We start from the raw sequence: 14,337 nt of genomic DNA on the forward strand, positions 1-14,337 counted from the left end.
TGAACATCCTAGTGCAAACATCAACAACATGGAAATAGGTTCTGATCAAGGACATGTGTAAAACCCAGTGGAATTGCCCATCAGCTACAGGAAGGGTTTGGGAGAGGGAGGGGAGGAAAAGAATATGATTCTTGTAACCAAGGAATAATGTTCTAAATTGATTAATTAAAGAAAATGTTGGGGGCAGAGTCAAGATGGCAGCATAGAGACAGCAAATGTTCAGACCTCTGAAAACCCTTCCTTACCAATTACAAACTAAATGCTCACAGGGGACTGAAAATCAAACCTAACAACAAGACAGAACCAAGGAACCCTCCTGCTGGACTCAACTTAAAAGGCACGCCCCCAAAAGCCAGAATTTGAGAATACTCAGGTTTAAGGGGAAAGAAGGAAGGTTCTAGGACCCCTCTCCCACCTAGAGTGCTAAGCCTCCAGCAGCAGCTGGAACCTCTGGGTGGGCAAAGGTGCTGGTCTGGAGGGAGTATCTTGCGGGCAAAAATGTGCCAGACTCAGAGCATGCAACACAGGCAGTGGGGAAGCATATAGAGAAGAAACACAGAGCTCAAAGTGGGCAGCAGTTGCAGCAGTAGACACACTCCATATTCCCCCCCCCCCTTTCCCAAGGTGTTGGCCTCAGGGCACATCCAGAAACGCAGCTGGATTTAATCCTATCAAAGCTTTCAGAGGGCAGGGAAGTTCAAGCTCCCAAACCCCTTCCCCACAGACTGCTGGACTTAATCCCATCAAAGCCTCAAGAGGGCAGAGAAGCTCAAGCTCAAACACCCCTAGCCCACAGACTGCACTGAGAGATTTACTGACAAAACTCCAAGGGTGAAGGCAGAAGGAAAAGCCCAAAACCACCAAAAAAAAAAAAATTGAGAGAAGCAAGAGTTCAGGCAACTGCAGGGAGTAAAGAAGGGGTAAATATGATCAAACAACAGAAAAAGAAAAAAGAAATTACAATTGACAGCTTCTATATAGGCAATGAACAAAAAGCAAATGGAACAGAGAAAGATGAGGGAACACCAAGCAAAAAACCAGAAACCCCAGCAAATTGGATACAGGCTCTGGAAGAACTCAAAATAGAATTCAAAACACAATTAAGAGAGGCTGAAGACAACTGGGAAGAGAACTTAAGAACTAAGATAAGTCATCTGGAAACAAAGGCACTTGAACTAAAACAAGAAAATAGTGTCTTGAAAGCCAAAATCAACCAACTTGAAAATGAGGCAAAGGAGATGAAAGATGAGGCAAAGAAGATGAAAGATGAGGTATAAAGATTAAAATTTAGGAAAACTGAAGGAGGTAGAAATTAGTTTCTCTCTGCAAGGAGTATTATTTTTATGACGTTTATTGAAGATTAAAATATAAAGAAAACACAAGTAAGAAAAACACGTGTCTAGGCACAGAGAGACTATTCACAACCACTTACATCTTGCCTGCTAGGTGGAGAGCCACATGTGCTCTGAAGCAGAAGTAGAAAAAAGGGCAGAGGCTATTCATAACCAGGTTAAATACCCCATCTCCCTCTCAGCCCAGGTGAGGTTACAAGGAGATTACAAAGAATTCTGGGGAAATGGAGCAAGGACTTCTGGGGATTGAAGTCCTGGATTCAAGTCTCCATTTTTACAGAGGCAAAGGAGATGAAAAATGAGGCAAAGAGGATGAAGGATGACCTCCAAAGAAAATCAGACCAGAAGGAGAAGGATGACCAAAAAGCCAGGGATAAAATCCGGTCTTTAAAAACCAGAATACAACAACTAGAATTAAGTGACCTCACAAGGCAGCAGGACACTATAAAACAAAATCAAAAGAATAAAAAAATTGAGGAAAATATGAATCACCTCATTCACAAAACAGAAGATTTAGAAAATTGTTCCAGGAGAGACAATTTAAGAATCATTGGTCTACCAGAAGACCATGACAAAAGAAAAATTATGGACATCATACTACAGGAAATTATCCAAGAAAACTGCCCCGATATTCTAGGACAAGAGGGAAAAGTGGAGATTGAAAGAATCCACAGATCACCTCCTGTACTTAATCCCCGACTGACAACACCCAGGAATGTTATAGCTAAATTCAAGAACTATCAGACCAAGGAAAAAATATTACAAGCTGCTATGAAGAAGTCATTCAGATACCATGGAACCACAGTGAGGATAACACAGGATCTGGCTGCATCTACACTGAAGGACTGAAAGGCACGGAATATGCTACTCCGGAAAGCAAGGGAACAACCAAGAATCAACTACTCAACAAAAATGATTATAAGAAAAGACCAGACCTGAAAAGAAAATTTGATGCCCAATCACAGAACTCAAGAGAATCATCAAAAAGTAATTAAAAAATAGGGAAAAAAAGAAAAACAAAACAAAAAACACACTTTTTTAAGAGACCCAATAAGATAAAATGATATGTATCCCTATAAGAAAAGAGGACATTGGTAACTCTTAAAAATTATTATTATCACCTGAGCAGTTAGAAGAATTACACTTAGAGGGAACAGTGACAAACTGTATAGGATGAAATGCCAAGACATATATATATATATATATATATATATATATATATATATAAAACTAGAGCTAAAAAAAAGGTTAATACTAAAAGAAATGGGAAAAGAAACAAAAGGGGGTAAATTTATGTCACAAAGAAACTCATGGTGGGAGGGGGGGAAATATCAATACACCAGAAAAAGTAAAAAGGTTGGAGATGGGAAATACTCCTCTTACGTGCATTGAAATTGACTCAAAGAGGGAAGAACAATCCAATCCATTGGGATAGAGAATTGATTTGTCCCCTATAGTGAAGTAGAAGGGTAACAAACAGACTGGTAGGGAGGGAAGCAGTACAGGGCAGAAGGGGGGGGGGGTATTTTAAAAAGACTGTAAAGAAAATAAGGGGGAAATAAGAAGGGGGGGTAGAAAGGGAAGTAAAATAAGGGTGGGAATTAGGGGAACTGATTTAAAAAAATGAACAACAATAACACCCACTGTCCCTTATCTTTATTATTAAATGAAAGGCAGCTTTACCTAATGGATAAATACCAAGCCTCAGAGTCAGAAAAACTTGGGCTAAAAGCCCAACTATGACACTTACTTTCCATGTGACCCTAGATAAGTTGCAGACAAGCAATTCTCTAAGATCTTTTGTCTGGGGTATCAAAAATGGCAGAGGGTTCACTTCATTTTATTTTCTTAAACTCTTACCTTCCATCTTAGAATGAATATTACATATTGGTTCCAAGGTAGAAGAGCCATAAGGGCTAGGCAATGGGAGTTAAGTGACTTACCCAGAGTCACAATAACTGGACAGTGTCTGAGGCTACATTAAAGGCTCACTTTAGTAGTACAAATATTAAAATTAGAAAAGTAATAGAGTAGATTATTAAAATTCTCAATCCAGAAGTCAAAGAGTTTTACCCCAAGCCATCTCCAGAGAACAATTCTATTCAAACAATGCCACAACTGCAAGCTTATGATCTTTCAGGGAAGTTTCCAACTAAAAGTAACTCCACTTGCTTAACTGTCAATCAAACTAAGGAATTAATCCAAAATCATATACACACGAGAAAGCAGAGAAAAGAAGGGAAACAAAGAACAAACAGGGGAAATAGACACAAAGTCAAACAATACCAGAACTTTGTAGCCTATACATTCAAGCCAGAACAAAATGTTACCTTCCCAATCCCTGACTCTCTATAATCTACAAACTACATCATCTATAACAGAAGCACCTAAGGGGAAGGGAAGCTTAAATCAATCATGCATTCTCAGCACAGATGTATGCATTCCTCAAATGCAAGCTTTCCCTGGATCTAACTTTGTACAGCCTTTGCAAAGCATGTTCAGGAAAACAGAAGAATCTTTACCTTTACCATGGACACAAACAAATCCCATACAAGATCTTAACATAGTTCCCAACAATACATATATAGTAGCAGTCTCTCGGTGACCGAGAATGACAATTGTCTTTTTGTATATATGTCTTCAGGAATCAAGAGAAAAGTATGATCGATGGTGAGAGGACCACATTTTACATATATACATATATACAAAAGTAAATCAAACAACATTTTGCAACTAAGTGAAGTGAATAGTCATAATAGCAACATAGAAATACCAACCAGCACAAACGAAGAAATGAACCCATTTCAAACTCAAAAGACATTGCAAGTTGATATTCTAGAGCCAGAACAAACACAAGCCAATTCAAACCAAGAATGGGACATAGGAAAAATTGAGTTACAAGCACCTATGGTTCAAGTCAATCAAGATACAGAAAATGGGGAACCACAAGTAATGATTACAGTAGGAAAATGAGATATACAGAACTTTGATAGATACAGGTGCCACAAGATCAGTTCTCAAAACATCACCAGAAAACAGTTCCATTGTGGGGTCTGTCCAAGTCAAAGGTGCCACAGGAGAAACTCAAAGGGTTCCTAAATTAAAATCAAAGATGGTAAAATTTGGTCCTCTCACCATCGATCATACTTTTCTCTTGATTCCTGAATGTCCTTCTAACTTGCTACTTAGAGATCTCCTATGCAAGATAGGGGCAACAATTCAATGTGATCAAAGTGGACAAATCTTCCTATATCTTCCCAAACAATCCTTAAAACACCATCCATTGTTATTCCTAGGACAGTTAGAAGAGGATGAAAAACAGCTAAGTGAAGGAACTATTTTTTAAATACCTAAAGATATTCCAGAGGAAGTTTGGTCAAAACATTCTAATGATGTAGGGCTTTTAAAATCAGCAGTCCCAGGGGGCAGCTGGGTAGCTCAGTGTGTTGAGAGCTGGCCTAGAGACGGGAGGTCCTAGGTTCAAATCTGACCTCAGACACTTCCCAGTTGTGTGACCCTGGGCAAGTCACTTTACCCCCATTGCCTAGCCCTTACCACTCTTCTGCCTTGGAGCCAATACACAGAATTGACTCCAAGACGGAAGGTAAGGGTTTAAAAAAAAAATAAGCAGTCCCAGTAAAGATAGAGATCAAAGAAGGAACTCCAACACGAATCCTACAATACAGGTTGAGCAAAGAAGCCATTGCTGACATAACTCCAATAATCAATAGCATCTTAGCACAGAAAATTTTAGTTCCAACAGTCTCACCATACAATACCCCAATCATGCCCATCAAGAAACAAAATCCAGGCTCTCAAGGGAGGATGCAATGGATATTCATTCAGGATGTAAGATCACTAAATAATTTTGTAAAGAAATGTCACATAGTCATCCCAAATCCAGCTGCCATAATCTCTGAAATTCCAAGCAATGCAAAATTCTTTACCATCATGGACTTATGCAGTGCATACTTTACAATCCCCCTGGATAAATCTTCCCAAAATATCTTTGCTTTTACCTGAGAAAATTCCCAACTCACCTGGCAAAGACTCCCACAAGTGTTCTGTGATTCTGGCTCTCTGTTTTACCAAATTTTGAAAAGGGACTTTGAAACAATAAAATTCACAGAGAGCAAGCTGTTAAATTACATTGATGACATAATTTTGGCCTCACCAAATGCAAAAGTGTGTCAGTGGAACAGTAAAACTCTTTTGATAGAGCTATACAAAAGAGGGCACAAAGTGTCAAAAGCAAAACTTCAGTGGGTAATGCCAAAAGTAGAATATCTCAGGTTTATTTTGAAAGCAAATACCAGAAAATTTTCCATGAAAAGAGTAGCAAACATACAAAAGCTGTGCATGCCTTCAACCAAAAAACAGCTTCGTGCCATCTTAGGAGTAACAGGGTTTTGCAGACAATGGATTCTGGGATATAGTCTTATAACCAAATGTCTCACAGACTTAACCAAGAAGACAGTCTCAGAACTTCTGAAACTCACTAAGGAACACAGACATGCCATAGAAAAACTAAAAGCTGCTATAATATCTGCCCCAGCCTTAGGAATTCCAGACTATTCAAAAGAATTCTATCTCTTTGTCCATGAGGACAAAGGAGTAGCATCTGGAGTGTTAATGCAAACCCTAAGAGATAAATATAGATATACCCATGGTTTATTACAGCGCCCAATTAGATGTAGTTGCCCAAGGAATGAGCCATTGTCTCTGTTCAATAGCAACTGTAGCTCTCATGATTGATCAAGAAGTCATCTGATCTGGTTCTGGGATGGAAATTGACTGTATATTCACCACATCAAATAGAAACTATGCTAAAAAACAAAAATCTGCAAGCCTTCACTTCACAAAGGCTATCCCAAAATATGAAATTGTACTACTGAGCAACAAGAACATCACCTTAAAGTGTTGCCAAATTCTTAATCCAGCTACTTTACTCTCAGATCTACCAATGTCAGGAGAACATGCACACAATTGCCAGGATACATTAGATCTAGTACAAAAGATAAGAGAAGATTTGAAAGACACCCCATTGCCTGAAGCAGATCTATAACTCTATACCAATGGATCTTCTTATATACATAATGGAGAAAGGTTCACAGGAGCAGCTGTAGTGACACAAAATGACACATTGTGGTATGCATCCTTGCCAAAAAACATCAGTGTCCAAGGAGCAGAATTGCTTGACCTGACAAAAATCTCTACAGATGGGTAAAGACAAAAGAATCAATGTTTATACCAATTCAAAATATGCATTCAATATTCTACATGCTACAGGACAGATCTGGAAGCATAGAGGATTTTAAAAATCAGCAGGGAAAGAGATTGCTTATGGAAACACCATTTTACAGCTTTTGGAAGCAGTGAAATTACCTAGAGAAGTTTCGGTTATGCATTGCAAGGGTCATTCGATGGGGAAAGATCACATCTCCTTAGGAAATTGTAGAGCAGACATAATAGCAAAATATGGAGCTTGGTTTGGTCCAATCCATGTTCTGAATTTCTCCCTAGTTGATGATGATTTAAAACAAGCCTATGATGAAAGAGAAATTCAGGACTGGAAAGAAAAACTTGTAGCAAAACAACTAAGGAGCATATGGTTCTCTGAGATAGGTAGTCCAATCTTACCAAAAGCCTTGTATTACCATGTGTGCAATGCTATTCATGAACAAAAGCATTATGGCACCCAAGCAATCATGAATTCTGTAAAACAATTTTGGACAGCTCCTGGAATTTCCTCTTATGCTATTAGAGTTTGTCAGAAATACAAGATCTGTTTGCAGTTCAACCAAGAAGTGTTCAGAACCAAGGGTTTGGGAGGTCAACCATTGGCATATAGTCCTTTTGAGAGCTTACAACTTGATTACATATGCATGCCAAATGACAAAGAGTTTAAGTATGCTCTTGTCATAACAGATAGTTTGACAAGATGGCCAGAAGTTTTTCCATCTAAGAACACTGCAGCTTTCGTGATAAAAATCCTTTTGAAAGAGATCATTTCCAGGTTTGGGATCCCTCAATCTTTATATCAGACAAGGGAAATCACTTTATATATCATATACTAAAAGAAATGTATAAAAACCTAGGGATAAAAGGAAATTATCACACTGTATACCATCCTGAAAGCCCAGGCCAAATTGAGAGATTCAACAGAGATGTAAAAATGCTTTTTGGCAGTCTGTACAGAAACACATCTATCCTGGACAGACGCTCTGCCAATAGTAATGTTTCATCTCAGGACAAAGCCAAGTGGAGACTTATACTTATCTCCATTCAAGATGTTATATGGTCATGAAAACTGGAATGGGAGAACACAAAAACCTGCATATGTATCAATGTTAGAAGGAGATTGCCAACTACATAAATATATTCAGGCTATTCAACAGAAACCCAAAGAATTTCATGAAATGGGCATATTACAACAGAGAGAGTTTCACTAGACTATTCATTATACAATATAAAACCTGAAGATACAGTATATATAAAGAACTTCAAGGGAAAATCAGTAACAGATCCAAAATGGTTGGGTCCACATGAGGTTCTGTTTGTTTCTCCGTCGGCTATAAAAGTTGCAAAGATTCATGTTTCCACTGTTCCCACGTAAAATTGCAAAAACCAAACATAGACACAGAACAATCAGAACACTCACAAACTACTCAAAACTTAGAATCAAATCAAAACCCAGAGAATTAATGAAGAAAATACAAGATACCACTGAAAATTCCAATAACTAAAACCAATAAACATCACATCACACTCATATTAAGTTCCAGTGCAAGAGAAAAGATCCCATCAGTCATCATGTAGATGTGTAAACCTCAAAATTTCCTTAGACTTATAAATGTTGGAAATTTCACCATTGGGATATTTCATACTTGGAAAATTTCTTACTGATAGTCTATTGGAATGGGAACTCCATTGGCATGGGAGGTTCCTTCTCTTCCCTTCTTAAGATTACTTTAGGACAGAAACCCTTTGCTGAACAATGGAAAGGACTTTGACCTATGCTTGAGCATAGAACAGGAATTTCTTTGAGTCTTGATTGATTTTAGAATTGATACAATGGAGATACTCCACCCTATTCAGTCCTAATAGGATTGAGTAAGGGCTGCAGCCTAGATCAAAATTTAATTATTCCAATCTCTACCATACTCAAGTTAACAGGATTTAGAAAGGGCTGTAACAAAAGAGTAAAGATTTAATCATTTGAAAAATATGACCTTCAACAGACATGTGCAAAAGCCAGAAACCTCTGGGTGGTCCTGGGTTAAGCGAGAGCCTCCATTGACAGGGAAATTGATGAAGAGTGATTGGTAGATGTGAGGACTGAGGGGAGGCAACTTGGATGGTTTCCTTAAAGATAGGAGGGTCTGGAGACTCGAGGAGAGGATTGAGTTTTTGGTCGGTGTGGTTCCTGGGCTCTGAGGAAGCTTGCTCTGAAGGAAGCTGAAGGTGGGGGCCTCTGAGACTGTTTCTCCATTTTGGACACGTGAGTGAAAGGGACTGATCTCTTTTCTTTGCCCCAGCTATCTAAGGGCTTGGGCCTTTTGGCCCAGCCTAAACAGAAGGGGTATTTAAGCCCTATTCCCTTCTCTCCCCTTTCTCTCTCTATATATATCTCTAATTCCTTTCTTGCTCCTATTGTAATTAAACTCCAAAAAAAGGCTGACGGCTGACTTGAGTTTTTCATTTAGGAATTACATAGCTGATTCCTTGGCGACCTTAAATTAATATATATCAGTCTTTTAAAGTGATTCCCTTGTAACAGATGACAGACAAAAATCCGACTACCACAGCTGAAGAAAAAGAACAAAATATAAAAGCAAAGAAGAAATGAATCAACTTGCAACAAAAATGGACAATTAGAACTTTAAAACTAAAAAAGAAAAGGACAGTCCAAGGAGAAAGACAAAAAGGAAATCATATATGTAAGACTGAGTGCAGCAAAAGCATAAACAAAATTTATTTCACATATAAGGAAATAGCATGCAACACTACATAACTTGAAAGAAAGAAGAGAGTCATCAATCAGCATGAGAAGTGGAAATATGAAGAAACTTGAGAAGTATTCATTCAATACAACACTTTTAGGCACAAAACACAAAATCACAAACTGATTTCTAGACATGAACCTTGTGTAAATAAACGAGTGTCTGAAGATTGCATATGTACAAAATGTATATATGTATATATTGTATAAATGTATATACTTCCTAAGTCTATAGAGTTTTTTTAACTTGACAAGGACATGTTTCATTTCCTTGTAGGGCTAAAATCTCTATGCAAGACTGAAAAAACTTGTAAAAATGTATCATATGTAAATATGTACCTAAAAGTAGATAAAACTTATAAAAATTCTAACCTATAGAAAAGTATAGCAACTAACCACATTAAAATAATAGCATAGGGGAAAAATCATATAGAAACTAGGAAAAAAGTTGTGTTTTTTAGCTAGACAGCTTAGGGACAGCATAAGAAGACTACTTTAGTATATTGTTATATTTTGGATACTGATACTAACAAAAATAAGATAGATAACTGAATAAAATAATAGCATAACAACATTATTTTGTAAACATAAGTGGGTTAACATTTAGAATAGAAAATTATATAGTTTAGCATAAGATAATGAATGATTAATAAGAAAACTGTTGTATTGTTACATTGAATTTACTCTTTGGGATGTGAGAAAGACCTGTTTGCTATTACAAAAATTGTTCACTCATTGCAACATTGTAATGCAATTTGTATTATCCTTTCCTACCCAAAGCTTTCCTATATACCTTTCTTAGCATAGGTAGATAGAATCCTAGATAGAATAAGATAGCAAAATAGGAATTTATTATTTTGGTGGGATAGGACATAGGATAAGAATAGGAAAAGACAGTGCACAAGCAGCATGCGTTTTTAACAAAAGGCTCATGAAAATCAAAACCAGGGTATTGTAATGTGGGGAGCAGGACAAAAGAACCATTAGGGGAAATGGAAGTTGAGAGCTCTACAATACATTAAGCAGGAACAGTAGTGGGGAACTAAACAAGGGCTTCTGGGAAATTCTCCTGAGGAACAGGGCCTTGAGCTGTTTCTCTGGGCCATTTTCAAGATACCTGTGGAGATTTCTGACACTGACAGAAATCTTAACATCATGGGTTCCTGTTTAAAACATTGCTGGTTCCTGTCAAGAAAAATTAATTTCTCCAAAGACTTTCATTCCATGAACTATTGAGACATTGGATTCAAATTGGTGAGCAGTGCTCTCCCCTTTTCTACCTCTTCCCTGCTACGAGAAAACCTTTTACTTCAGTAATTAGATTATTTAGAAAAGGATTTTGGGCAACCTACAATCCTGCTAACCTCTTCCCCTTTACAATCAACAATTAAATCAAACAAGCAGTCAGATAGTGAATTCAATCTCATTTATTTACATCTAGAGAGTAAGTCCATTAACAGACTCCATCTTGTTGCCAGTTTTCAAGAAGACAGGAAGGGGAGGCTTGTGAGCTGCCCAAAGCAGTGCATATCCAGATTGAGGTCCCTCATACCTCTCCTTGTAGAGAAGAATTCCCTGTCACCCTTGAGGGCTGGCACAGTCACCAAGGGGCAAGCCTTCCCCGAGCGGAGATCTCCCTTTTGTCTCCCTCAAGTAATTCAGAGACTCAGGGAGGGAGTAGTGAGGGAAGCCATTTTCATCAACCCTTTCCTCACTGCCTTCAACCTTCATTTCTCCATCTAAGGAGTGTGAGTTCCCGAAAATTACAGTGATAATAGTTAAATCATTCATAGTTGATCATTATATAATATCAATGTTATTATGTATAATGTTCTCTTCACTGATTCTGCTCTCTTTATATTACTTTACAGAAGTCTTTCTAGGTTTTTCTGAAATCCTCTTGTGTGTTATTTCTTAAAGCACAATAATATTCCAATTATATACCACAACTTGTTTAACCATTCCTCAATTTAAGGGCATTCTCTTAGTTTCCAGTTCTTTGCCTCCACAAAAAGGCCCATTATAAATATTTTTGTACAAGGAGGTCCTTTTCCCCCTTCTTTGATCTCTTTGGAATAAAGATCTAGTAGTGGTGTTGCTGGGTTGAAGGGTATGCCCATTTTTATGGTCCTTTGGATTAGATTTCAAATTGTTCTCTTAGAATGGTTGTATTAGTTCTCTGTGATCTATTTCAAAGTCTATCCTATATCTCTCTTTTCCATCAGGGCTAAACACCCTGCAAAAGCTGTTTACCTTCAGGGCTTCACTAACTCTCCTCTTATTCTCTTCTAAACGCTGCAATCTGGCTTCAACCTCATTATTCAACAGAAATTACCCATTCCAAAATTACCAATGATCTCTTCATTTAAAACTCTAATAACTTTTTTTAAACTTTATCTTGCTTGACCTATCTGAATCATTTTACACTTAGGATTACCTTCTCCTCCTGGATTCTTGATCCTCTCTAAGTTTTATAATGCATGTCTTCTCCTTTTTTCTATTTCTATGTCACCTTTGCTGGTTTTTCATTCATTTCATACTCATTAAGTGTTTCAAATCTATACTGAGCTTTTCTATCTTTTTGCTTTGTACATTTTCACTTGGTGATCTCATTAAGCACTTAAAGGTTAAATTATCTCTATGCAGAGAATTCCCAGATCTATATATACAGCCCTACACTCTTTACTAAATTAAAATCATATATCTTTAGCTACTTTTTGGACATCTCAAATTCAATGTCCCATAAGCATCACAAACTCAACATATCCAAAAAGAACACATTATCTTTCTTTCCAATTCCTTCTTTCTTCCAAACTTCCCTATAATTATCAAGGGCAAGAAGATAAGAAGGTGGAACAGAAGTAGGGAATCTCTAAACCACCATGAGAATCCTCTCCAACCAATTTTAAAATAATGCCACAAAATGAATACTGGAGTGAAAGAACTAACAAGGAGATGGAGTAAAGCAACTTTCATGCAGAGAATGATTTGAAAGGCAGGTAGAGAGCATATGTATCACTGATCTAAGAGGGGAGCACAGCTAACAGGATGCTACAATAAGGAGTAAGGAGCAAGTCAACAGCAACCCCACCCCACATATGCTGTTCTAGGTTCTGAACCTGGGTCCAAGTCAACCTCCAGATCCTGCCTAAGCCATCAGCACTACAACCCAATGCATACCCCCTAAAGTTCCAAGCAAACTTCCAGTAAGGTTCAGAATTCCAACTCAAAGAAGGCTGTGCTGCCCACATGATCTGTGTAAGCCCAGAGAGAGGCTAGGAGCCCTAGCCCGAGTTTGTAGACCTTTAGCTTGGGACCTGAATCCCAGTTTGAATCAGTATGTGCAGTACTCCAAGTTAGTGTAAAAACCCAGAGCTAGGCTCCTGGGATCCCAGAGAAGACAGTCCCCAGGGTGCTAGCCTGTGGGGAATCCAGACCTAGCTAGTTTTCACCAATGCCCAAGACAGAGCTCTAGGGCAAGGTGATCCAAAGTGTGCCTGACCTGATCAAGCCCAGAATGAGACCAAAAGCTCCTGCCCAAGTCTGAGGCTAGAATTTGAGCCATCAGTAGTCTCGGGGGTGGGAGGTGGGGTGATTGAATCAGCAAGAAGAGGAGGCTTTCAGAATTCCCAGTCTATCATCCATCATACCATCATGGAAGAACTGAAACTTGTAGAAACCCAGAATAAGGGTAAGGGTAGCATCAAGGAAGAACTAAAGTTTAACATAGCCCTATCCTCCCTGAGAATAAATAAACAAATGTGAAAGTCCAGAAAAAGACTGAGGAAATGAGTAAATGTTTTAAAAAAAAAACTTTAACCATAAAAAATTTTTATAAAGACAGAGCAAGGCAGACCTAGAAGGGAAGAGTGAAAGCAAAGTAAGTACATGCAAAACTTCAATGAAAAATATTAATTGGATTTGGATTCCAGAAAAGCCCAAAAAGGATTTCAAAAATCAGTTAAGAGAGGCAGAGGGAAAATGGGGAAGAAAAATAAAAGTCACGCAAGAAGAAATGGGCCAAATGAAAAAAGAGGCTTAAAAGTTCATGGAAGAAAATATTCTCTAAAAAATTATAATTCAGCAACTAGAACCTAGTGACTTCATGAGACATTGAGAAACAATGAAGCAAAACCAAAAGAATGAAAAACAGAAGAAAATGTGAAATATCTCATTGAAAAACAACTGATCTGGAAAATAGATCCAGGAGAGACAATTTCAAAATTATTGGACTACCTGAAAGTCATGATTAAAAAAAGTCTGGACATCATAATAGAAAAAATTATCAAAGAAAACTGCCCTGATATTCTTGAACAAGAGAGTAAAATAGAAATGGAAAGAATCCACAGATCATCTTCAGAAAGAAAGTCCCAAATGACAACTCCTAGGAATATAATAGCTAAATTCAAGAGTCCCCAAGCTAGTCAAGCCCCTGCAAATAGTCAAGGGCACCATTATTCTCCCAGTTACCCAAGCTCACAAAATTGTTGTCATTTCAACTCCTCACTAACCCTAATCCCAACCCTGAAAATCCTTTCACTCATTCTATGTATCCAAAATCCTCAACAAATCTTATCAATTCTATCTTCATCTTCTTTAAAAACACATCTCCTTCTTTCCAACCACATACATTCCCATTCTGCTAGTTCAGACTCTCATCTAGACTATTAAAATAACTTTCTCTTTTAGAGTCAATTTAATTATTATCAAATAAAAAGCACTTATTTTATCTTCCTCCCTCCATCTCCAAGTAGAACAAAAAGAAAATCCCTCTAACAAATATGGTCGAGAAAAACAAATTCCTATATTGGCCATGTCCAAAAATGTATGCCTCATTCTGAATCTTGACTCCAACAATTTTTGGAAAGGAGAGGGTAATGAATATAGCTTACTTCATTGTGGGTTCTCTGTAATCTTGGTTTATGGAATCTTGTCACCTTCCCTTGTCCCCTCAATGAGCCCCAGTGCTTCTCTATTACTTAC

Source organism: Monodelphis domestica, chromosome 1, assembly GCF_027887165.1.
Source record: "Monodelphis domestica isolate mMonDom1 chromosome 1, mMonDom1.pri, whole genome shotgun sequence".
Lineage (NCBI taxonomy): Eukaryota > Metazoa > Chordata > Mammalia > Didelphimorphia > Didelphidae > Monodelphis > Monodelphis domestica.